Raw genomic sequence first — 12,185 nt, 5'->3', positions numbered from 1 at the left:
TTTCAAGATTCAACTATATACTGCCAACCGAAAATTTAATATCTCATTTACAACTTAAATTGATGTGTGCACGAGTATTATATATAGTCCTTAAAAAAAAAAAAAAAAAATCTAAGGAACTAACTATAATCTAAGTCAACTTAAATTAATTTTTTGTATTTTTAGTTTTAAAATTTTAAAAAATAAGATAGCGAGCAGTTATTTTTTTTAATAACAGACCTCTTATTTTTTAACTATTAGTTGACTCTAATTGGCTACTCTTCTAGTTGATTCCTTAGCAAAACCACAAAAAAACCATTAATAGTATTATTATCTTTTATTCAAACCTTAATCCGTTGAGGTCACCTGAAGACTGCACTTTTGGTCGGTTGAAGATCCACATTGCATTCATTTGTGTATGCTGTATGTGGTTGCTTGCTTCTAAAAGCTAAATTTGAACTATTATTTGTTTATTTATTTATTTATTTTTATTTTTATTTTAAGAAAATTCAGATGAGCCCCTTCAAAAAAGTTATCCAAAAGCTTGGTTCGAAATAAAATGAAAGAATCAAATTCTTTTAAAGTGAAAAAAAATTAATAAAATAAAAAAATAATTTAATTGTTTTTAAATCAAAATTATAGATTTTTTAAAGCGACAAAATCTAGAACTGCAAGAGAATTACTCAAAAATACTTCTTCAAAAAGAGATTTTCTAGTATAAAAAATATAAAAAAAAAATTAGTTCATTTTGGCGATAAAAACACCAAATTCTTTCATATACAGACGGTTATTTAAAAAGAGGAACAAGGTTAACAGGCTAATTTTAGAAGATGAGTCTTGGTGCACCGACAAAAAAAAAAAAAACTTGAAGCAGAGACTCCAAGGTTTTACAATAAACTTTTTTGCGATGAACTTCATGTGGACTTTGAAGTTATGGGTACTCAACATTTTCCGTAGCTTTCGCCAGAGGCTTGCTATGAGCTAACGAAAAGAGTTTCAAAAGAGGAAGTCCATAATGTAATAATAAGAATAAACTCGTTCAAGGTTCCAGGAGCTGATGGCTTTCAGAATTTTTTCTTTAAGAAATATTGAGATATTGTAGGTAATAAAGTCTAGCAGCTTTGTGCGCCAAACCTTTTCTAATGACCTTATTGATGTATCTCTTTTTGGTACTCTGATTATTCTGATTCTAAAGACTAATAATCCTGTCAGGATGAAAGATTTTCGTCCAATCAATCTTTTCAATGTTATATACAAGGTAGTTATAAAAGTGATTGTGAACAGGTTGAAGCCTTATTTGATAGAGATCATTTTATCATCACTACAAGGTAGCTTTATTTCGGGAAGGGGTACCCCAGATAACAGCATCCTAACACAAGAAGCTCTACACTTTATAAAGAATACTAAGTCCAAAAAGAAAACTCTAACTTTCAAAGTTGACATGGAGAAAGCATATGATAGAGTTAATTGAGACTTTTTAGAGCTAACTCTAGCTATGTTTGGTTTCTCCAGAGTCATAACTAGATTCATTATGTCATGCGGCAAGTCATCCTCTTTGTCTATTATATGAAATAATAATAAGTTGAACAACTTTCAGCCAAAAAAAGGACTTCACCAAAGAGACCCCTTATTACCTTATCTATTTGGGATGTACATGGAAAGACTTATCTCTTTGGGATGTACATGGAAAGACTAGGATGTTATATTACTCAATGGGTAGAGCAAAGACTGTGAAAACTAGTAGTTGTCTCACACCTAATGTTTTCTAATGACTTGATTCTCTTTTGTAAGGCAATCAGAATATAGGTTCAACAAGCACTTCAGATCTTAAACCCCTTTTGTAAAACTTCTGGAATGAAGATAAATTTTAAAAAATTTATAGCAATTTGTTTACAAAATATTTTTAGACAGAGAAATGATATTTTCACAAGCATTTCTTCTATAATATTTTTCAGCTCCTTTGGAAAATACTTGGGATAGTACTCGGATACTCTAGACCATCTAAAGCTAATTTTAATGATGTGTTGGATAAAATACGAAAGCGACTAGCTTCATGGAAGGACAGTTTTCTCAACATAGCTGGCTGAACTTGTCTTGTAAAGTCTATCATTGCCTCCATTCCTAATTATAGAATGCAAGTGAGTTATTTTCTCATCGCCACTTGTAACGAGATTGATCAATTGGTGCGACAATTTGTATGAAGTGGTGTAGCCAACACCCGGGATCTACACCTAAGCTCATGAAAAACTCTTATTACTCCCAAGACGTTTGGTGGTCTTGCATTCTGAAATTCTCATCTTGTTAATTTAACAATGCTAGAAAAATTAATCTGACAACTTATTCACAATCAAGACAAACTTTAGATTCAAATTTTGAGAAGTGAGCATCTATCAAATAAAAACATATTTGATATAGAAGTAGGAAATCAATCATCCTAGATTTGAAAAGCTATTATTAAAGCAGCAGCTACTCTAAAGGATGGTCTTGCTTGGTCAATTAAGTCCTTGAATAACTCTTTTTGGTTTTATCATTGAATGAAATCTGGAATAGTTGGTAGGAAGATGGATGTTATTGAGATAATTGAAACTGGTTTCAAGATAAAAGATGTCATTATGGATAACTTTTGACAATTAAATCGTATATTCCCCAATATGTTAGAAAAGCTAAGAAATGAGATTTTGAATTAGCAGGCATTTTTTTATGCTGAATTTGAGTATGGATGAAGATGGGTCAAAGAGACGTATACTGCAAAGAGTGATATTTGGCTATTGAATAAGCTTGTTGATTGGGATGTTAGAGAATATTGGAGGTGGTTATGGAAGCTACAGATTCCAAAAAAATTCAGGCTTACTTTTTGGTTGGGGTTTCATAGTGCGCTCCCTACCGCTACTTTTCGACCTCACAGGAGATTGGCTTTGTCAGATCTTTATCTTAGATGTCAAGCTCACCCTGAAATTACCATTTATTGTTTAAGGGACTGTTCAAAGGCTAAAGCTATATGAAATCTCTTGGAACTTGCCAATTTAACTTTTTTCAATGAGTAGACTTTCAAGAACTGGATCCTTCGAGGTTCGGAAGTAACAACTTTTACATATTTGTGGCGGGTTTGTGGTGAATTTGGACATTTTTTTTATTCGACATTCATAAACACTATTAATGGTATTAGTTGTTCGTCAATTTCATTTTAAGAAAGTGATTTGGACCAAAATGAAGAATTCATTTCAAACAAAGACTCCTTTGCTATTTAGGTGAGCTTCAAAGTACGAGCCATGCCGAAACTTTTAGAATTTTGGAGATTTCTAACACATGTAAACTCGTTAAATTGCCTCCCATCTCTTGGTCTAGTCTAGAGGATGGTTTTCTGAAATTGAATTGCAACAAAGTGTATTCAATGAAGAAGGACTAACGGAATTTGGATGTGTTCTCCTTCTCCGAGGTGAAGATGACATTTGGATTCACCATAGGTTAGGGACCTGTCTGGGGTGAGTGTCCTTTATGTAGAAATTTGGGTGATTTGGTACGGTTTGTTGATGGTTTCAGAAGTTGTTACCAAAAATATTATATGTGAACTGGACTCGATGAATGCATTTCTTCTTATTAGTCATTGGTACTTTTCTGTCGAACATGACGAGAAGACTTTGCTTCAAAAGATTTTCGAGCTCAAAAACAACATAAGTTGGGAGTTTCGTTTTGTGCTGATCTAGCAAAATTTAAATACCATAGATGACTGGTTGGCAAAATTTGAGGCTCATAGTAACTACGAAATAAAAGATTGGTTATAACTATCACCTATCCTGATTTAACTGGTCATAGATAACATAACTTAGGAGTTTCATCATTGTTTCTTGTTTTCTTTGTTATGTTTTCTTATTTTATTTTGGAAAAACTACCAAGAGTACCCATGAAATTTACGAACGCTGACAAAAGTACCCATAAACTATGGAAATTAATGATGTACCTATGGAAGATGGGTTTTGTATGACAAAAATATCCAAACCCTAATTTTTTGTTGAATTTTTAATAAAATTTTCAAACTACCCCCACTCTCAACCTCAACTCACTTTTCCAACCTTCCATAACCCAACCTGCACTTTTAAAACCTTTGTCATGGAGTCCAAAATTACTTCTATAATAGATCAGGCCGAAATCAATGGTGGTGGTGGTAGAGGACTTCGACCGGTTCTTGGCAGATAAATTTAGTATGGTGAGCTCTTTTTCATTTTTTTTACCACATCCCTTCACACAAAGAAAGCCCCCAAATTAAGAAAAAAAAAAGGAGAAAACAACTAAAACGATTAAAAACTGCTCCTTTATGATTTTTTCTCTGATTCTTCATCGGTATTGATTGATTCTTTTGTTAATCTTGGTGCTGCAATCCTCTGTTGCGTTACTATCCAAAACTCTCACCATAAAGGTTCATTTCGTCTGTTGTTGGAGTAGTTTGGACTCCATGACAAGGGTTTTAAAGGTGCATGTTGAGTTATGGAATGTTGAAAAAGTGAGTTGAAGTTGAGGGTGAGAGTAGTTTGGAAATTTTATTAAAAAATCAACAAAAAATTAGGGTTTGGATACTTTTGTCATACAGAAACCATCTTCCATGAGTACATCGTTAATTTTCTTAATTTATGGGTACTTTTGTCAGTGTTCATAAACTTCATGGTTACTTTTGGTAGTTTTTCCTTTTATTTTTTCTATTTTTTAGATTTATGTTCACACAAAAAAAATCAAAATTATGAAAATTTTACAAGATAAATATTATAAATTTAATAATTATTATCTTTTTATTTTATTATTTTGTAGATTGTCTCACTTAATTTTTTTTTTGTAGAATTTAAAATTCTTCAAACTCGGCCATCAAGCCATTAGGAAGGAGCTAAAGAATGAATTTGGTATTTTTTTTTTCTTTACTACTTTTAATTATGTGTTGTTCTATAAATATTACTGCTCTTCATCATTTCAGTTTATTTTACAAACTAATTAATACATAATATACGGAAAATAATAATATCATTTTTATTTTTTATAATAATACTCTTCATATAATTTTTTTATGTTAATATTTATATAAATTTATAAAAATAAAAAATGTAACATTATCAAAATAGAAGTAATATTACTATCATTCAAACTATAATTACGTGTCATGCATGTGTGACATATAGTCAACGATATTGGCCTGATCCTTAACTATGAATTAAACAAATGAGATCTTCAAAGTTCATACCGGGCTAAAAGGGTTGTCCAAATTATATCATTAAACAAATGAAACACCTACAGTTGTGATCATATGAGGGAATTAATTATTTTAATTTACATGTATGCATGATGGCTCTAATAATGGAATATTAAACTATTGCTACTAGTTTGATGGCCCCAGTAATATTATTTAATATTTATTATTACAATAAACTGATTTGCCGCTGAATATGTGTTTGTAGTCTCATTTTCCACTTATAATAACTAAGCCTACATCATGCACTAATTATGGAAATTTCATGAGGTACCAATAAATAAATATATGTTTTTTATTTTTCACATTATCTTTTATCCTGAAAACTAAAGACTAATTTGTTATCGATCAAAATTCTATTCAAGAGTTAAGCATATCAGTAAATTAACTACTAGACCAACTTAAATTAGTTACCAAATCTTACATTTTACATTAATATAATAAGATCTATTATAACATAGAGATATGAAAAAAATTAAAATTTTTTTTTTCCAAAAGAATACCTTTCATCTATATAATTAAAAAAAAAACATGTTGTTAATTCTAAGCAAGAATTAAATTCATGATTCTTTTATTTTAATACATATATATATATTTACTCTTAAATTTGTTGTTATTATTATTATTATTATTATTATTATTATTATTATTATTATTATTATTATTATTATTATTTTACAAATGAATTGAATTGATAGGATTAACCGATTAATACACTAGACCTTTATGAATAGCTTTCTCAATTCAATGATATAGTGTTATCTTATTTGATCTGTGGTTTTACAGAAATGAATTTGCTCTTTTTAACTTGATATTAAAAGAAAAGGTGTAAGAATAATTTATTGTCTATTTAACTTTTAAATAGAATCTAAAAACATATGTGAGAAAATAAATTATATATATATTGTTGAAACCAAAATTGATACTGAAAAATGATTTTCTGCTGTATCTCTATTAGCTTTGGGTGAAATATATATACATACACACATCAGTCTAACAAACTAACAGACTAGGCTAACAAACTAACAAACCCCTAATCTAATGGAAAAGATTATTCTCTAAATAAGGCTAACTAATTGCCTGCAGTAAATAAATAACAATCTGCTAATACTCCCCCTCAAGTTGGTGAAAAAATGTTAATGATTCCCAACTTGCTGATCAAGTTCTTAAACAAGGTAGGCTGTACAGCTTTTGTTAAAACATCAGCAAGCTGATGTCCTGACTTCACATGCACCAGCTTCACGGTACCGTCCTGTACACATTCTCGAGCAAAGTGACAATCCATTTCGATATGCTTGGTATGCTCATGGAAGGTGGGATTTTCTGCAATGTGGATTGCAGCTTTGCTGTCACAGAAAATGAAAGGCGGATCAACTTGTATCTCAAAGTCCTGAAGCATCCGCATAATCCACACAACTTCAGCAGTGACATTGGCAAGTGCTCGATACTCTGCCTCAGCCATGGACCTCGAAACGGTGTCTTGTTTCTTCGACTTCCATGAGATTAGAGAATCGCCAAGGAAGACGCAATAGCCGGTAGTGGATCGTCTGGTTTCGGTACAGCTTTCCCAATCAGCATCCCCATATGCCTTGACCGATAAAGGGGAAGAAACCAAAAAAAGCAAGCCCTGCCCAGGTGCAGCCTTCAAATACCTAAAAACATGATAGACAGCATCCAAATGGGTAGTGCGAGGAGAAGACATGTATTGGCTCAGCTTGTTCACAGCAAAGCAAATATCCGGTCTTGAAATAGTGAGGTAAAGCAACCTGCCAATCAACCTCCTATATTGTCCCGCATCCTCGAGCAAATCCTCATCAGTGGCAGTAAGTTTTATGTTTGGATCCAAGGGTACAGAGGCAGGTTTACAATCCGAAAAACCAGTGTCTTCAAGCAAAGAAAGGGTGTAATTTCGTTGAGACAAACAAATGCCTTCCTTAGATTTTGCTATCTCCAATCCAAGGAAGTACTTTAAGGGGCCAAGCACCTTGAGTTTGAAAAGACCCTGCAAAGTTTGCTGAGTTTGGGCAACCATGTCACCAAGTTTACTAGCAACAATGATGTCGTCGACATATACAAGCACCATAACAAGTGAATCACCTGTTCCTCTATGAAATAGAGAATAATCTGATTTGGACTGAGTGAAACCAGCACCAAGTAAAGCAGTGGAGGACTTGGTAAACCATTGCCTCGAAGCCTGTCTCAAGCCATAAATTGACCTGTTTAGTTTGCATACAAGCTTCTCCCCCTTGCTGGCATATCCCTGAGGTAGTTGCATATATACCTCCTCATTCAAGAAGGCATTATTAATGTCTAGCTGCAACAATTTCCAATTCTTCACAGCAACAACAGCAAGGAGTAAACGAACAGTGGTGAGTTTGGCAACGGGTGAAAAAGTATCCTTATAGTCTACACCAGATTGTTGAGTGTTTCCTCTAGCAACTAAACGAGCCTTGCATCTATCAACTGACCCATCTTGCTTGCGCTTCACCTTATATACCCATCGACAACTAATACAATGTTTTCCGATCGGAAGCGGAACTACCTCCCATGTACGGTTATTCTCCATAGCTTGTAATTCCTCAGCCATAGCCTGTTGCCATTGAGGATACTTGGCAGCTTGGTGATAAAATTGGGGTTCATAAAATTCGGAAACTTGCATACAATAATCCTTATATGCTGGACTCAATCTCTCGTAAGAACAAAAATGCACCATCGCCAAAGGATTCACCACATTATTGCAATGGTAGTCTGTAAGATAGGTAGATACCCTATGGAGTCGCTGACTTCTTCTCAAAGGCTGTGGGTTCTCAGCTCGTGGCTGTGTCACAATAGGGACAGGTGTAGCCGGAGCAACGAGTTGAGGTGTATTAAGGGAAACTTCAATTGGCTTAGGAAGGACATGATCATCAAAAGGATCAGGTAAGGAAGAATAAGTGCTGCCAAGCTTGAAGGGAAAATTCAATTCATGAAAAATCACATCCCTTGAAATAAAGAACTTTCTATTCTTGAGATCATAGAGTTTGTACCCTTTGTAACCTCGTGGGTAGCCAAGAAAAACTGCTGGAATGGCTCTTGGTGAGAACTTGTTCCTAGAGGAAGGTAAAGTCGAAGCATAGGCAAGGCATCCGAACACCTTCAAGTCTTCATATGTGGGTGCCTTATTGTAAGTAATTGATAAGGGGACTTCCAGCCAAGAGTAGAGGAGGGAGATCTATTGATCAAAAAGGCTGCAGTAGCAATACATTCACCCCAGAAATAAATTGGGACACCGGATTGATAATACAAGCTCCTTGCCACATTCAAAAGGTGTTGATGCTTCCGTTCCACCACCGAGTTTTGTTGTGGTCGCTCAACACAACTGAATTGGTGAAGAGAACCTTTTGATTTTAAGAAATCAGTAAGAGATAACTCAGGTGCATTGTCAGACCAAATCTTCTTAATCACAGCGCCAAACTGAGTGTGAACCATGGCAAAAAATTCTTTAATGATGGTCGTAGCTTCAGATTTGGCTTTCAACAAATAAATCCAGGTATATCGACTATGATCATCTACCAAAGTGAGAAAATATCGCTCCCCCAAATGCGTAGCAACATGATAAGGACCCCAAGTATCGCAATGTATCAATGAGAAGCATTCGGACTCATGATTATTGTTGGAAAAAAATGGCAACCGTTTTTGCTTGGACAAAGGGCATATGTCACAAAGGAAATTTTTATTAGAAGATGAAGAATTACAATTCAAGGGCAAATGTTGCAAAACAGGGAAAGAAAGGTGGCCTAATCTATGGTGCCACAATTTTGCACTTATTGCATTACAAGAATCATAAATGACTAACGTATTGGCACAATCGGCACTACTACATGTAGGTTCATTAACATTGACAACTGGTGTGTGTGTGTGTAAACATACAATCCGTGTTTCAATTCACCTCTCCCAATCATCTTGGAGTTCAGGTGGTCCTGAATCACAAAATCAACATCAGAAAGAAGAATATAAAAATGTTGCTTTAACAACAAAGAACTCACTGAAATCAGGTTAATTTTGAATGAAGGCACATACAAAACTTCAGTGAGTGTGAGGGTTTGAGATAAAGAAACAGAACCAGAAGCAAGCACAGGTATGCGAGTATGATCAGGCAGAACCACAAACTTATTTGCAAACCAAATTGAAGGTTTGAAATTGTCCAAAGTACAGGTCACATGACAAGTAGCGCCAAAATCCAAGATCCATGATTTAACTCAAAGTGCAGAAATTAAAGCAGCAGAGAAAAGTTTACCTTCCCCTGCGCTTGAAGCTTCAGCAGTGATAATAGGGGGCATTGTGGATGGAACTTGTATAGATAGGAGTGATATTAATTGTTGATACTGTTGAGAAGTGAGTTGAAGAGGAATGTCCTGACTTGTGTCCACATGATTGACCCGAACTGTGGCTGGACTTTGCTTCTTGTAATTAGGTGGATAACCATGTAACTTGTAGCATTTATCCTTGGTGTGGCCGAGTAAACCGCAATGAGCACAGAGCGGCTTATCTTTCTTCCCTAGACGGATCTTGGAGTTATACTGTGTGTTCTTCACGGCAAAAGCCAGTTGCGTCTCATTGCTTGTTGGAGGAGCAAGAGTCAGTCCTCGTTGCCGCTCTTCTTGAACGATTAGCGAGAAAACTTCAGAGATGCTAGGCAAAGGCTTCATCAACAGAATTTGGCTCCTAACTTGATGGTACACATCATTCAACCCCATCAAGAAGACAAGAACATATTCCTCATCAGCATGAGCTAAAAATTCACGAGCACCACCACAATTACAGCGTACTGAAGGTCGAAAATGGCATAATTCCTCCCATACACACTTCAGCTTAGTAAAAAACTGAGAGACAGAGAGAGAATCCTGTTTCAGATTGATTAACTCTTTTCGCAGTTCATAGATTCGAGGACCGTTCTTTTGCTGAAATCGGTGACCTAGATCTATCCAAATCTCATGAGCAGAACCAGCAAAGATCAAGCTCGATGCGATCTCCTTGGAGACAGAGTTGAGAATCCAGGTGCTGACGATGTCGTTCAGACGACGCCAGCGGAGCTTGGAAGAGTGAGACGCACCTTCCTCAGGCGGTGGAATCGTGCCGTTAACGAATCCAAGTTTGTTTTTGCCATTGAGCGCCATTTCCATCGATCTCTTCCATGAAGGATAATTGTCACCGGTGAGCACTTGCGAGACCAAGGCAAGGTTCGGTTGATCGGAGGAATGGAGCAGAAAAGGATCGGCTTCATCGATCGCCGCCATTGCAGAAAGAAAATTGAAGGTTGGAGAGAAGAGAAGAAATAGAAGAAGGTTCGAGAAGAGAGGGAAAGTGAAAGGGGAAAAGAAGGTTCGAGAAAGAGGGAAGAAGATCAGAGAAGAACGCATAGAAGTATGAGAAATTCTTCTGATACCATGTTGAAACCAAAATTGATACTGAAAAATGATTTTCTGCTGCATCTCTATTAGCTTTGGGTGGAATATATATACATACACACATCAGTCTAACAAACTAATAGACTAGGCTAACAAACTAACAAATCCCTAATCTAATGAAAAAGATTATTCTCTAAATAAGGCTAACTAATTGCCTGCAGTAAATAAATAACAATCTGCTAATATATATATATATATATATATAGTCACAATTAACCTTATTAAATATTAAAAAAAAGAGAAAATTGAGAGAATTTATTCAATTCACTATATTGTTTAAGTGTTTTTTTTTTTTAGAAATTGTTAATGGTAAGAGTTTAATTTTGACCCCATTTGGCATATTTCTTTTATTTTTAAGTAGTTTAATTTTGATAGATCGTAATGAAATTTTTTATATAATCATTCAATCATATTCATGTATTAAATAACTTTTTAAATAATAAGTTTAGAAATTAGTTAGTTTGTTAATACGACAATACATAATTAATTTTGTATTTTGATTTTAACAAATTGATAATATAAAATACATTATCATTCAGTTGATTTTTTAAAAAGTCACTTTTACTGCTATTACAATATTTTCCCTAATTAATTAAACACAAAATCACATACTTAAGTTCCCAAATCATTTCCACTCGGACCAGTTCTCTGCCGTTGTTTCTGGTAGAGGCTTCTAACTATAAATTTTCATTAGTCAACACAAAATTAAATGTTGAATATGAATTTCGAACATTGCTTCGGTATGAGGCTTCTAAAGATATACCTACACTAATTAATATTATCTTTAAACAAACATATATAGTACAACAAAAATGTTTTTTACATATTAAAATCAGTTATTAATATATTGTGTATAAATACATATATAGTTTAATTTATTTTTAATGTATATTTATATTTTAATATATATTTTATACTAATAGCTGATTATAATGATTAATTTTAATATATACCTAACATAGTTGATAATACAAATGTTATTTCATGCATGCCTGGTCTATTTTGGCAGGAAGATGGATATTGGATAAATATTTGAAAATTGAAAGTTCGTTACATTATTTATTCGAAAAATAAAAAATGACTTAGGAGCCAAGTCAGCCAACATTCAGCAACGAATTTTGAATAATAAGTATGTACATTAAATGTAACTTTTTCTTTTTATAATTATTACTGAAAATAATAAATCTGGACAGAAAAACAAAGATTTCTTGTAATTCTACATTTCTGCATCCCCGGCCCCCTCGTAAAAAATTATTCGTAAAAGAATAAGTATTAATAATTTAAATTTTGTCTTATGTATATAACAATTTATTAGTTAATGACAAATTTTTAAATAGAATTTCTATCCGTGACTAATAAATAACATTTTAAACAGTGACGAATTCAAAAAAATTTGATAGTGGGACAAAATATATATAACATAATATTAATTTTTATAATAAAAATATTACGTTTATAAAAAAAATTAGTTATCAAATTATCTATTATAAATTTGTGCATAAATACATATATTATTTAACTTATTTTTA

This window comes from Arachis hypogaea, chromosome 13 (assembly GCF_003086295.3).
Source record: "Arachis hypogaea cultivar Tifrunner chromosome 13, arahy.Tifrunner.gnm2.J5K5, whole genome shotgun sequence".
Classification (NCBI taxonomy): Eukaryota; Viridiplantae; Streptophyta; class Magnoliopsida; order Fabales; family Fabaceae; genus Arachis; species Arachis hypogaea.
Note: the sequence above shows the minus strand (reverse complement) of the source record.